This window comes from Anser anser (genome assembly GCF_964211835.1).
Source record: "Anser anser genome assembly, chromosome: 3".
In the NCBI taxonomy this organism is placed as follows: domain Eukaryota; kingdom Metazoa; phylum Chordata; class Aves; order Anseriformes; family Anatidae; genus Anser; species Anser anser.
The window spans coordinates 40,716,594-40,732,175 of record NC_139722.1 but is presented as its reverse complement, the minus strand read 5'-3'; positions in this window follow the sequence as shown (position 1 = coordinate 40,732,175).

The following is a 15,582-nucleotide window of genomic DNA, read 5'->3' as shown; positions in this document are numbered from 1 at the left end:
GCACTTTAACAAATGCTCGCCAACACCAACACCTCTTTAACCCACCACTTGAAAGTGTAACCTATGACCTTTCAGAGAGCCTGGTAATGATCTATAACTGCCTAGAAAGTAGCAATGCCCTTAATGTACAGTGCCTTGGGTGAAACATCGTGTCATCATGTCATCAGCATAGATCTCCACCAAATGCACCAGTCTGGGCTCCTGCACATGAGCATCCTTCGTTTGTGACGATGCCCTTCAGCCCTGCTTCTGGAAAGCAGAGAACTGCCATGGGATCCACCTGTGCCTCCAAGAGCCAGATGCATTGCAGGCCCCTCCTGGTTGGCATTGCAGAGAGGACCATCTGCATCGTCTGCCTTGATTAGGACCAGCTGGGAGGCCCTTATGGGCTTTTCTGAGGTTTGCCTGGTTTGAGACGAGCTGCATTTCTCACTTTCCTACTCCACCACCTGTGTGTCTTCTCTTCCAGTTGGTTCTTGCAGGTTCCTCACTTCAGATGTCTGATTCAGCACCTGGTGGTGATTTGATACCTCCAGATGTGAAGATAACACTCCGGTTCTTCTGCTTCTGGTCATGACAAATTGCCAGCCTCTTTCTTTGTTTCTCATGTTCCCTCACCAACTTAACTCCACTGCCAAAGCTCAAAAGATCGTCCATAATGCTGGCAAATTAAGGAAATCTTTCAGAAAAGCTTTCTCTTTTTTGGCCTTTTAGAAGACAGTCAGCTTTTGCTTAAGTCGTTTGACTTCCTTTGGTAGGAATTCTGGTGCTCCCACCTCATGGAGACTCTCTGCACCTTCGTTCAGCTAAGAAGCAAATACGGCATGTGGTACAGGTCAAGGTAACTGGTAAGGCTCTTCCCACCCCAATTGCTGCATTTCTAGATGAGAGCTCTCAAACTTCCAGAAAAAAAAAAAATCTCCTACATGAGATGTCTGTGTGCAAACTTTATCCTTTTTCAAGAGTTATCAATTCAAATAAAACTAACTAAAGAGCTCTACTTTTCTAGTACAAGTGCTTCCAATTTTAAAAGATATACAAAACGTCTTAACAGTGTTTGACAATGATATGGATACAGTGAGAAATTGATAATGTTAAGGTCCTAGTACAAAAAAGTTTTAAAAAGGATTAAATTATAATCAGCAGATAATTATAATAAGGATTAAGGGAAAAAATACTGGAATATTTTTTCTTTCTATGTTTTTATTCATTGCTTAACTCTCTAGGAAAAAAAAGAAAGAAAGAAAGAAATCTGATAGAAGATATTTATACTGCATATAAGCTTAGCTATGAAAAATATGCCTACCTTATTTTCATGGTATTTCATCTTTTGTTCTGCGGCTTTCAGTTTATTTTTTTAACTACAAAGACAAGCTTTCTATTGTTGTTTAGATAATTGTGCGTGAGTGCTAGGACTTAAAATATACTTTAATTTATGTTGTTACAATCCACAAAATAAGATATTATTAGTGACTTGACAAAGCTGGGTCTTTGTCAGGAGCGTCATACTGTACAATAATTAGAAACTGTTGTGAGCATTGTTCTACCATTACAGTTTCATCAGTGCAGTAATAAGACCCAGCTCTGCTCCCATTCAATTCAACAGGACTTTTGTTACTGACTTTTATGAGAGTAGGGTCATATTATATATTGCGTGGAATTAAATACCTGACAGATTTTTTTTCTTAAAGGGCTAACTTCACACGGACTTGCTGGGAGCTGCAATGAAGCAGAGGATGAGCTTCTTCAACCCTTCCTGGCAGTGCCACCTTTCTGATCTGGATTACCAAGGACCACTGAACATGAACGGACCTTGTGGCTTGAAAACTAGCCCCAGAGTGGCCATGAGCGTTTCTTGCCCCACATCCCACCCACTTTCAGACCATACAGCTGCCTGGCAAATAGCTTGCCCTTGGCCTGTTTGCATGCACCTGGGAGCATCCTAACCTATGGAGCAAGCTCAGGCAAGCGTGGTCCCTGCAGCTGCTGTTGCAGAGAGGCAGGGGCTGCACTTACTTGCAGTATGGCAAGCAGTCAAGTCTGCTCTTGAGGGTGATGTTGGCATAGTTGATATTTATTCTCTCTAGAGATTTCTGGGGATCTCTGAACCCTCTCTGTGACCTGAATTTGTCTCTGTTGCACCACTGTTTGCCCCTAGCGTTACCCTGATGTGGGTGGAAAGAAAAACATGCTGTCTGCCAGGTACAGCTGTGGGAAAGGGCTAGGTCCTCCCTGCTCTGAGCAGAGCATGCCCACATGCTCATAGGAGAAGCCATAAGGAGGAGAGCAGAGCTGGGGTGTGCAGAAATGAAGGGCTGAATGCACAGCTAGTGCAGATCAGCAACACTAGAGATGCTAGCAACACTATCCTCGCTTGTGCCTGCCGAGGATCTGGCTTATAGCATCCTTCTTGGCCATCAGAAAAGCACAAAATGCAAGGTAGCCACAAGCAAAAGAAGAATAACAAAGCACTTTGCTAGCAGCAAGGGTTAGAGAGCTGTATCAGTTTCTTCAATCGCTGCCGGAGTCCCTGCTGCTGGCCTCATCACCTGCCTGTTTCAGGCAATCTCTTCTCTAGGCTGCCTCAGCCATCTGGTAGGATTACAGACAGAACAAAGCAGTAGAAAAGGAGAAGCAGGAGTTAGGGGAGGAAAGCTTGTTCATCCTGCCCCCCCCCGCGCCTCCCTTTCATCCTCAGCATGTGTAAATCCTGGCTGTGGCCTGGCTCCGAACAAGTGTGTGTGCAGAGGTAGCCAAGGCCATTTGATTCAGCGCCATTGGAAATCTGATTTCTTGTTGGTCTTACACAAAGGTCTATTAATTAGGGCTGATAGAGCTTAGTAAAAAATCTGCTTGGCTAGCAAGGGCAGTCTCGCTTGCTCACTCTTTTCTTAGATCTTGCCAAGATCTCAAAAAATAGAAGGAGCTTAATTACACTCAGTGGATTAATCTCCAAGGGAAAGAAATTGTAATTAGCTCTTTGTAATGTGCCACTTTTTTCTCTGGGCTTTCAGAGTTTGTCAGTGTGTCTGTCTGTCCTTCTGTGTGACTAGAACAAATGCAATTCTGCACAGCTTTTATGCTTGCTTTTCATCCCAGTCCAGAGACTCAAATGGCAGCTTGACTTCATAAACATTTCCAGTTGATCTTGGAGGGACTGGTTTTTCCTCAGTTTCTCTCTTAAATCCTGCTTGCTCACCACGTTCTGTAGGGCTATTCTTTTTAGCTTCAGTCACCCGTGGTCCCACAGCCAAGTCTGCTCAGGCCTTGTGGTACCTCCTCAAACTCCTACTGTTTTAGTCCTTCACTTCATGGGAGTAGCAAGTAAAGCTTGGGGTCTGACTGTGCCGTTTTGAGCTCTTCACATAATGGCATGAGCTGAAACAGCCCATCAGTGGTCAATCGGAATGCAGTAAACCCAGTGCCATACCATATAGCATTTAGGTTTACGGCCAAGTAAGTTTGAAGGTGAACAGGAGTGTTAGGAAGAAAATCTAAAGCCAGAATGAGCCATTGCAAGAGATTTCAGTGAATTCCCATTTCTCACAAATGGGAATTAGGCACAGGTTTAAAAATCACCTTGATAAATGAGAATGTGTCCAGCAAAGACACACCGAGCACTCTGATTTATAGCAGTCATTGGATGAAGTCATGTCCCTGATACATAGCACCTTTGCAGCTGAGTTTGCATATGCACTAGCTAATTTTGCAGGGATGTACACTGGGGTGCATCACACAGAGGCAGGCAAGATCAAGCCCTTCATGTGTACATCACGGCAGTGTATCAAGGAGAAGAATAAAAAGAGGAAATGAAATACTCTCCTATGGGGGAGTGAGCATGGAGGGAGCCTTCAAGATGTATATCCCTTAATCCTTCTGTGTAGTATATCATCATTCCTCAACAGTGCAGTAAAGCTATCGCTTCATTAAGACTCTCAGTCCTAGGAAAGGTGACCCAAACTCCCCTTCCATCCATTTGAATCTTGCTCTGACAGCCAGTGACTTGTTAATTATTAATATGAAATATTTGATGGTACATAGAGCAGCTGAACCCGGTTTAATGTATGCTCAGGGCAACTCTCTGAAGATGAAATCAGCCATTCCGATGCTTTGGATTTTTCTACTGAAGTTTTCCCTTTTGCTCCCTCTTTTACTTCCCTGCCTTTCTTCCTTGTGGCTTTGTGCCTTCATGCTGAGTGTCTTCTTTCATCTCGGCGATGAACTTACAGGTCTGTATTTCGATTCTGTTCCTTTACTGACTGTTCAGGCTTAATGGGGAAATAAGAAACAGGATACAACCCAACCCCTGGTTTCACCCAGTCCCTGGAAACCCTATTTCATTCTTCCATTGGAAATGGTTAGTCTGCCCAGTGCCACACACTTTTAAACACAGCTCATCCCTGCATACCCCTGAAGTTTGAGCTGTGGCATTAGCTTCAACTGTAAGAGAAATCACATCACCCAGAGTTAAACATGTGCTACATGTGGTAAATACAGGCTTTGGAAGACTTATCTTCTGGCTTAGGGCATGCTTTTAAGATGCAAATCTCCTCTTTAGAATGATTTGCTTGCTATGAGATTATCATTTGCTACCTGCATGCTTTATCAATGCACACATATGTTACTGAGGTTTTAACCACCCCTTCACCCTGGGCACAGGCACTGTTACTTGTGGAATCTGCTGTTTTATCATTTGAAACAAAGGGATATCATTTGTTTGACTCCTGAGCAAATAGCACGGGTATTCAAAAGCACTTTTCCTGTCTCTGGGCAGGACGTGTTTGGCGACACCACCTTCTCCCTTTTATTTGCGGAGCATCTCCTGCGCGGATCAAGAGAATCCACTTGAGTTAGCCCCCCGCTCGCAGCTTCCTATTTTTGTTCACCTTGTTGCATCTCGCCCTTTGGAGAGCCGTGTGCCGTGGTAATACCCGGGGGCTGTGCCAACATGGTCCCAGAATCCCAGCTTAGTCGCGGAGAAAATCTCCCTGCTGATTGGCAGGAGAGAGCCCCAAAGCACCCATGTAGTCATTTCCCAGGGGACACGAGAGCCAGCTCAGTTAAAGCCTCTTTGAAAACCTGGTCACCAGGCCATTCAGCAAAATCTGAAATAGCATAGGGCTAATATCAAGCACAGCAAAGACACCAGACTTTGGAAATTCCTGATCGTCTGCTCTTCCTTGCTTACTGCACTGCCTTTACTCATTTTATGATCGCTAGAATATACATGGTAGTGACATGATACTTGTCATATATGTCCACCCCTCTCTAGGGAAATACGTGAGCATGTTTAACCAATATTCTGTGGCGTACTGTAACGCTTACACGTGAGGGACCTAGCAAGCAAGGCACAGCAGAAGCAACAAGCCCCATTCGTTGTTTCTCCCCGCTCATGTAACAGCTGCACTGACTTTCACACATTATGTTTTTCCTGAAGAATCTCTCTAAGCAGCTTCCATAAAACAGCAGTATTTGCACTGCGGAGGCAACCTTTGTTCTACTTAGCAGAAAGTAATACTCAGTCTCTGTGTGTAAATGCAGAAGGGGAGGTGATTGGGAAAGCACTTTGGAAGAGTTTAGAAAGCAGGATTGAGATTTTATTATTATTATTATTGGAAATTTGAACATTTTCTATCACATTAACTGACTTTACAGCAATTTATTTTGCTGCTATCATAAAGGGAGGTAATGAACCATGAAGTTTCTTCAGGAAATTGTCAGCATCTGCCTGCAAATAATTTTCAACCACATGTGAGCCATGAAGGAAGAACACAATGATTCAAAGGAAACTGCTTGTCCTCATCCTAAAGGAAGAGTGTCACTAGTGTTTGACACATTCTGGAGAAAGGCCTGTTTTATAGACATGTCACTAATACGCGACAGTGGAAAATTTAGATGCATGCTAGTCATCTCGCGGATAAGATTAACTTTTTTTTGAAAGCATATGTTCCTGCAGATGGATAATCGTAATGAAAGGATAATCAATAAAATGCGATGAAATTCAACAACCTGCTTTTTATTCTCTAAGGGATTTCACTTTTTAAAACAATTATCTCCCTGCTCTCTGCGACACCTCCTTTGTTCCTCACAGTAGGTGCCTAACACTAAATCAAAATCGAAACCCATATCTAATCAAAGATAATAGAAAATTTAAAAGATTTCCTTATCAGTTCCAAACACATACAGCATCTCACAGGAGTTATCTAGGATTAGGAAGCTTTCTGGGTGTGATTCACTGATTTACATCATATCTCCGTAGCTTTGGTGACGAACATTGTACCAAAGAATAAAGCAACATCCTCAGGTTGGGATATACTGGAAATGTATGGGAAAAGGACTCTCCATGCCTACTGCCTTGTGTGGTTGTTTATACAGGTGCAAGGGGACTATAAAGTGCAACCAGCTAAATGTGAAGCATTTTATTCTCACTGTTCATGGACGCAATTTACTGTGCAAGGTACATGGCAGTAAAAAGTCAAGCTCATACGTGTTTTAATCTTTAAAAGTTTCCCAGTGATAGAAAAGCTGTACAATTCCTCTATCCAGGCTTTCATTTTCTGCGGTTAGGACATCTATCATTCCCTCTCTTGGGTCTTTTCTTCCTTGATGTAATAAGAAAAAAAGGCTTTCTCATCTTTTTCTTTTTTTTTTCTTTTTCCTTTTTTTTAATGGACATATTATCATTAAAAGTATCTCAGACCTCATTACAGCTCCCCACAAAACACTGGTCATGTTTCTCTGACTAGGAGAATGCCAGTGTTTGTCTTCATACCAGGTTCACTGGCCAGAGAAATGACTCGCTAAACTCATCGCAGGCAGAGAGTTAGAATTCATTGATTTACTCATTTTCCCCTGTGCTCATCACTCTAACAACCGAGCATTTCATAACTTCTGAATGGATTTATCTCTGAAGTAGATCAGTGAAGTAAAGAAATTTTATTTACTTCCATTTTACTGGTGAAGAACTGAGGCAATGAGAGATTAAGTGACTTGTCACAGGTTGCAAAGGAATCCAATAATGCACCCAGGAATAAAGGCCAGATCTCTTTAGTATCAGACCAGTGCCTTAGCCACAAGAACATCTTTTTTCTCCTTCTGCCTTAATAACCTCTAACTCATTTCTTCCCCGGATTCTGTGTCTTGCAGCAGTCTCTGTCTCTGCTCACAGCTTGCTTGCTTTTACCATAATCCCATCAAACTCTCCATCCTTATGGTGCCTTCAGAAACATTTTAAATTTGTTTCTGATATCAATACAAACAAATGATCGCAGTATTCTCAAAGTAGCATTACAGCAAACCCCACATGAAACAGATGGAAGAAATAAAATGAGGAGATGACGTGCCACTATAACAATTGTGAGAAGACAATATATTGCTAACAACACTCCCAGTCTGCTGCTTCTCCACTGTGTGTGCAAAAAGCTTTGTTAACAGAAATCATAGCTAGTTATTTACAAGAATTATGGTTAAGGTTTTCTTCTACTTGGTTTTCAACTGGGACAAGGACGTAGCAATTATTCCCTGAGTACATATCTGTAGAATAAAAATAGCAGAAATACCTGGTTTCAGTTTTGCATTCTGGAAGTACTTCCTTGGCTGGGAAGAAGAAGAGAATGAGAGCTTGTGGTGCTTAGACAAGGAGGAGAAACACCGTATTTTGGATACAGCTTTATAGACACCTATCCCATTTTTTACTCTCCCTACAAAAAGCAATAAAGCGTAGTAGCCAGTGGGGTAAATGGGTGGTGTCCCTCAGCCTGTCTGGAGTCAGTAAGTCTCAGTTGCAGTCACATAACTCCCAAGTGAAAGGGATGGAGCAGGGTCTCCAGTGGGCTGCTCCAAGTAAAGGCATTTCCCTGGTACATGGCTGGGACAAATCATTCGCATTTCAGAAGTGACTTACACCCAATTTACACTGGTATCTGTGAGTAAACCATGTGAAAAGCCACGAAGAATTCACCCCAAGAAAGTTAATCTTACCCATCTGAAGGCAGTATTTCTCCCTAACTGAACGGAGTCAACCTGGTAGGGTAGCCATAGGTCAGGAAAATGATCTGTCTTCTATCTGAGCTGGCCAGTCCTGGCATTCTTGAAGGTGACCATGCCCTACCTCCCTAGAATCCTTACCATGCTTGTATTCAATCTGAATTTAGGTTGATGAAGCTTACAAGTTCTGTGTACCCTTCTAATAGCAGTCTTGGGGCCTTCCTAAGACACACCGTGCGTCTTCTCACGCACCCAGCTCTGAGACACAGCTTTGCTGCAGAGGCTCCTGGCACAGGGAGAGGCTGCTGCACCGTGCACAAAGATCACGGACGTTCTCCTTACCAGGGCTGGTGCAGCCCTGAGCAGGCTCAGAAGAGGACCTTCACTTTGTGAAGTTCACAAGTGCACCCCTTCACTTTGGGTGGTTTATATTTCACCATGAGGTTCAGGGCAAATACCATGGTTCTTCAGCAAAATGTGCCATCACCAATAGCCTCCAGAACCCCGCTGAAATAAGGTATGGACTCATCTGGGATATTTAGGATGAAATGGTTCTCTCTTACCTTGCCTAGATTTATTGCACGTGCCAAGCTTCATTAAGTTTCAAATCATCCAAAGGTAACGTTTTTGCTGTTGATGTTCTAGCCTACGCCTGTAAGTTGTGTCTCAGCAGAGGATATTTCAGTGCCTGCCCCCAAAAAGGCACTGAAGGCAGTTTCATTCAGGTCCTTCAGCCTTACTCGTGTACTTCCAGCAGGGCAAGGAGTAGAGTAAGAAAATCTCCAGGATTTACGGAAGTGATTACTTGCCAGCTCTGTCAACCATTTTCATCCAGACCTGGCATCCAGCAGAAATCAGCACAGGGAGTGGGACAGAAAGACAAACTGCTGGAACTACTGAAATTTCAGCCTTTTGCACCTGGCAGAAGGAGTCTCAAGGACCTCCAAATGCCAGAAAATCCTAGAGCAAACGCATTTTCTCCAGCCTTTTCCAAGGTCTGGCATGACAGAAAACTGGGTCCAGGACCAACAGTGGCAGCCACAGCAAAGATGAGCACCCCTGCAGCTCTGCAGCCACAACCACATCACAGGGCATGGGATGGTGCTTGCACACACAGTGCCTCTGGAGGAGCAGCCAGGCTGGCAAGCCACCTCTCCTGGATGCTCTGTCAAAACCTCCATGAGTAAACACGGTCCTTGACTTTGGAGAATGTGTTTCCAGAGAATATTAATTTCCTTGTTTCCAGAGAAAATGAATTTGCTCATTTGTCAGTCTGAGTTAGGAAAGATTGGACAGTTGCCCAAATACTCTGGTGAAGTCTGTTTTCAAGAAGTGCTTTAGTATTTTAGAAGAAAAGTCTAGAAACAATAACCAAAAAAAAAAAAAATCCCACATAATTAGAAACTCTAGCATTGGGAGTGATTGTTCTTCCTCATTATGCTATAAAACGGAGATACTCGCCTTTACATGAATTTCCAGTAACCTCTGCTTTTCTGTTTTATACATGCTGTCCTCATAATATTTTTATAGAATGCGACAAAGAAACTATTTCAATAAAGCTTTTCTTTCTTCACGTACTGAGGAACTATAACTTTTCATTTAGCCTTGTAAGGTATGACACATCTTTTGACACTTTCTGACTCCCAGTACAAGGCAAAGGCAACTTCTGAGCTTGTTGTTTTGGTTTCCTTTTTCTTTTTGATCTGTTTAGCTGAGCTCTTGTCAGTCGAGAAAGAATTTTTAACTCATAAATTTCTGGATGCTGAAAAAATTACTTCTGCGTGTCACCAGATCATGAAGCATATTCTTGCCTTTTTTTTTTTTTTTTTAAAGTTTTATTCTATTTTTTATTCAGTGCCTTTGCAAGATCCCACTTTTCTTTCTGCATGGCTGATCCATGGAGGTGAAGAGCTCTGCTGCTGGGACCGCACTGCTTCATGGCCCTGAGAAAGCTCAGGCTACTTTCTCTTTACTAGAAAAACCCCTTTTCATTAGGAGAAGTCTGTAACCACACAAGCCATCTCTTGAGCAGGGCAGTCCTTGCCCTGCTTCTGCCCACAAGGAGGGACACGAGTGCAACTGGCCCTGCTGGAGACAGGGGCAGGAGGTGGTGGGCGTGATGGGACACCCCGGGGCTGTGGACACCTTCCTGACAGCCTGGAGGACACTACACAGAGAGACAATCGGCATGGGACACAGGGTGGCAAGGTAAACCCACATGGTTTCCATCCAGCGGGATGGTCTAGAAGAGGAAATCCCCAATGCAAAGTCTTGGTGATGTCTCACAACAGAGCCTACCTCCCCAGAGAGATTTTCTTGGAGACAGAGACAGGCAGGGAGACGCTTTGTCCAGGACAACCCAGTGTCTTTGGTCATTTTGGACAGCAATTCAGGCAAACAGAGCAGAGATGGCTAGGGCAGAGCTCGCTTCCACTACACAGGACTGTATTTTCTTTACCCTTTAGTCTTTCCTAGATATGTCTATAATGACCCACTTATCGAAGTTTTCCTATGATAAGCTCCCTTTAATAACTTTATTATTTATCACTTTTTATGACCCCAGCTACTGGCATTAATCAATAATATAATCTTTTCTTCCCCAAAGATATCACTACCTGCATAGTTAAATATAAATTTACTATTCACTCCTTCCCTTGGCCCTTTGTTACTCGCCTGTCTACTTCAGAGTAAAACCCACAAACACCCATCAATATATCTTTTTTTCTCTGCTAACATTTCCATCGGCTATTTTGGATCTTGAAAACAGAAATACTGAAATTAAATTGACATAATTTTTCATATGAATATGCTCCAGTAAAGGCTAGTAAGGAGTAGGCTAACTTACCTACTCAGCTAAGCAAATGAAGAATCGAATATCCTCACATGGATTTACGGTAACACACACAACACTTTCTGCAATTAAGTCTGATTTCGATAGGTTCGTTTTTCCTTCTGGTTAACATCGAGACAACATTTTGCCCAGTCACGCCCACATTCATTTACAGAATTTAGCCCTAAGCCAATTCAGATATAATTATTATTATTTCCTCCTACTTCCCTTTAAAGTACTGTAGGCATAGTTTGCTTTGAAATGAGGTGGCTAATATTTTCCCATGAAGTATGTAAAATAATCCAGCACTTACAGCACTTACTTTTTCTCTCTATTTTACACAGCGCATGTGGTTCTTACGATGAGAGAAAAGATTACTTTTCTCTCCTTTCTAATTAATCCATTTTGTACCAAAGCAATAAAAAGAAGACAAAGATAACCTCGTCAAAAGGTTTTTCTCTCATGACTTCCTCTATGACAAGTTAAAATTAAAATTGCTTGGAATCAGAGGCTGGGTAAGACAGCGAACCAGCCTTGAACCTTTACGAGCTTGGCTCAGTTCTAGTTCACATCACACATATAAATTGATCCTGTGGTCTTGTTCTGATCCTCTTTAATTGTACAAATCACGAGCTGCATGAGGGCATGCTACAAGTCCCCAAAATGGGCAGCTGAGAGAGGCTGCTGGGAATGGGTGCCTCGTTTGGGCTCTAGTCCTTGGGTCGGCAGGCTCAGGGTTTCCTGCAGGCTCTTCACTGATGAAGGCTCTCACCTCCTCCTCACCTCCCAGCCAATATCCTAAATCCCCCACTGCCCTTCTTAAAAAAATAAATAAAATAAAACCAATTTTAATAGATGAGATTGACACAGCTCATAAAAGAAACCATGTGCAATGGCTAAAACTGGGCATGGTATCTAACAACCCTAAGTTTAAGCTGCTCTCCTGGCTAATATCTTTGTTAATATTTAAAAAATCACATGCCTCCGTGAATTGGAAGGTGTATTATTACGTTGGACCGAAGCAAGAGGAGCCTTTGTATGAAATTCCAGAGCCTTAAAGGATCTTGCAAGGCAGGAGTTTCTGTACTGAAAGAAGAGCGCGGTGCTGTGAACTTCAGAGACGTTGCCTCCAGGACAACACCAGAGGAGCTTTCACACAGACATGTTAGAAATTCTGCCCAAACCAGCTCCGCACAAGACGCGAGTAAACCGTAAATATATAGTAATTCAGAGGGAGGAGAGAGAGCAAATAGCCAAAGATATTAAGATAAACAATCCATAATTATTCAAATAGACTAAACATAAATAAAGCTGCGTGTGTGTCTCTGTAGGCCCTCCAGGTCACTAAGGAATTAAGGAGGCAATTAACAAGGATTAAGACATTTTCAAGAAGCTGAATTTATTATTTGCATTTGTCTTCACTGTAGTGGGGGATTTGGAAGTTTATGGAAATTATGAGTGTAATATTATAAAGATAAACATTTCTGAAGAAGAGGTATTGGAGCAAGTTGAGAAAACTGAGTTCATGAAGTTAAAAGAATCCCAGGGGTGTTCAGAAGAAGCTGAACTACAGAACAGACCTACTGGCAAGAGCATGCAACACAACTGTAAAAAAACAAGGGTGTTTCCCAAGACGAGAACTTCCCTGTTCCAAAATAGGAGTCAGAAATGAACGCAGGTAACGCAGACCTCAGGGCTGAGGATACACACTGTGTGCAACCAAGGACAAGTTAATTTTGGTGTGCAGAATCAAGCCAACGGGGCTCTGCAGCTGTGCTGCAGCTCTTTCCCCTCAAACCTGCAAAAAGTCCCAGCAAATTAAGGAAGTGGTAAGTGTCAGTGGGTTTTCAAAGTGCTTTTGAGAAAGCTCCTGGTAGCAGACCAATAGGTCAAATTACAAATTGTGGATTAGTATCCTGTGTTATAAGTGGATTAAGCAATAGGAAACAAATAATCTCAGTACAGGGTTACATGACAAGAGTAAATGCTAAACCCCTGGCGAATTAAAGGTTAACCCTCATGCCTTCCCATTGCCATTATATCTGTTTGCTCACAGTGTGGCTCTGAAAAAAAAAAGCTGCCTGAACAAAAGGGGGAACGTTTGCCTCCAGGAAAGCTGGGTTCTCCTTGACGCCACCACCCCCGGGACGCTACCACAGGGTTGAACAGCTGCGGCAACTGCCAGCACGTTACCTATTCTAATTTCTTACTGTGAAGGATGGTACTTCACACCTTGCCGACTGTGATTTCTCTTCTGCCATGTCATCCTGCCACCTCAGAGCCTGCTCTCTCAGCAGCAGAGCAGGTGAGACACAGAACACCCCAGGTCCAGAACTGCTCTTTGGGTGATCTTTCACAGTGATTTAGAGAGGAGTGACAACGCACTGCTGAAGTTTATGCACGCTGCTAAGACTGAAGGGCAGCATAAATTATGGAAGATGGCAAGTGATTTGAGTAGATCACACGCATACACCCCAGGCATGTAAAATGTAGTCTGAAGAGTACAACATACCACGTGTGTGTAGGCAAAATCAGTGTTTCTTCATATGAAATTGGCATTCTCTTCACGTAGTTGTTCCAGGAAAATTCATCATTTTCATTGAAGTAAAATTCATTGAAGACATCCCTCTCACTATCCCAGTGACTGACACTTAAGCAAATAAAATAACACGAGCCACTCTAGATAATCGGGTGGACACACCACTCTCTGTCTCAGAGCTTTGTATTTGACAGGCTCTGTCCTCTGTGCGGAGGTCACTGCGAAACAATGCCTCTCGTTTGGGTTTTTGCTCTGTTGCTTGACATAGCTAGGGCTACAGCCGAAGAGATCCTGGGAAAGCTGATGGAAATAGAGGGATGGGTGACATTAGGTATGGTGAAAGCATGAAAGGAAAGAGGCTGGTTTCAGTAAAACCTGCATATATACCCATCCTCATTTCTCGTACAGGCTGCTTGGTCCTGGCCCTCGCTGTGCTCACAGCTCACTTGGTGCCTCCGCCTTGCACACAAGGGGCTCACGGGTCTCAAGAGCTTCCCGTGGTGAACCACCAGACTCATCATTTCTTCTTCCAAGTCCGAGTGTGGCACACAGACCCCTTTCCTTGCGTCCTCCCTTCTCCACTTCACCCACCTGCAGTTCTTCCCTGGACTTGAAGCCTGCCTCCTGCTAAAACACGGTGATGCTGCTGGCTCTCTGCCCCTCGCCTGATGCTGGTGAGCCTCTGCTCTGAGGAACATCGAGCATGAAGAGCACCTTGTTGTGGGGTATCAGGCTGAGGAGTGCCTCCGGGCTGGACTCTTGAGGCTGTGGGTCCCTGCAAGTCCTGGTTGTCCTGCCCTGTCCCCAGCCTTTTGTTCCCACTCCTTCCTCAGCACCAGCCCTCGTCTCCTCTGATCTCCAGGGTCAGCTGGTTCAGGAAGTTAAGCTGGCAGAAAACTAATCCTACAAAGAAATGTGCAGCCACTTTAGCTCCTGAACCAGCTTACTGCAAGGTCAAACAAACACCAGTGCCTGCCCAAGGGGGGAGAGGCAGGAAAACACAGCCAGAGGTGAGGACGGGATTGCAGCGGGGCTGATGAGGGCTGTTTTGAGCTGTCTTGGAAGCACACCCTTAGGCACCAGTCTGCTCAGCACCACCAAATCTGAGGCTGGTCTACACATGCATGCCAATGACAACATCTGGCCACAGAGGAGGAGCTTTGAGATGAAAATCTCTCAGTCCTGTTGAGTCTGGGCACCTCTTTGTTTAGGAGGCAACTCTGTTTAGGAGTCCAGGGTCACATCTTTAGGCTTAAGCACTTAGGGCCCACGGGGAGTATTTAAACCTTTTTTTTGGATCCACCCTTCTGGTACTGCTGGTGAGGCCCTGTGCTGGACCTAAATAACCATTTTGAGACGTACACAGGAGAAACCCATGCTCGGTGGGGAGAGCACAGAGAAGATTACCACTCCACTGCAATGAGCCAGGATCAGCTGGCAGTGCCAAGCTCAAGGTTATTCAAGGTCTTCAAAGGGCAGATTTGGAAACGCCGCCTGCATTCTTCCCTGGGACAGCAGAAAATGCAGAGCTGGCTCCAAAGGAGAGATAGTCTTACGGGAACTGAGTGCCTCCACAGAGCAGCCCAAGTGGAGCTGTGGCTACTTCGTGAGGAAACATTAGAGGAGCAGAAGCAAGGGGCTGGCATTGCTGCTGCCTCCCCTGCGTTTCAAGGCCTGGCTCCTCGGCCTGTCCCAGCCAGGGGAGGCAGCAGGGCCAGGCCTCAGCCTCTGCCCCCAGGCAGACCTCTCCTGCACCGAGGGGGATGCACAACCTGCCCAAAGCCCCTGGGACAGAAAGTGGGAGCCGCTTCCCCGTGCCGGTGCAGGAAACCCACCCAAAGGCACAGCATTGCAGGTGGGGGCCGGGGAAGAATGAACTGATTCAGTTACGGAGGACTCAAGGGGAAGGGAGTGGTAGCTCGGGTATTTTCATCGAGACAATTAGGGCTGATCCTCGGGGCTCTGGGTGTTAGGCCAAGGCTGGAAAACTTTCCTTAAAGTAGCAAAGCAAAAGGCTTCCATGCTCAGTGTGCTCAGCCCGAAGAACTTCCTGGTAACTCAGGTTATGGCGGCAGATTGTTGATTAGGATCCAAGAAAGGATTAGAAACTCTTTTAAGCATAAATCGTATTTGCAACTGTGTGAGTAAAGCAAACGGATACAAGGGAAATCAAACCTCACGCTTCGGGGCATAAACTGCTCTCTTGTGAGTCAGGATCAACCTTTTT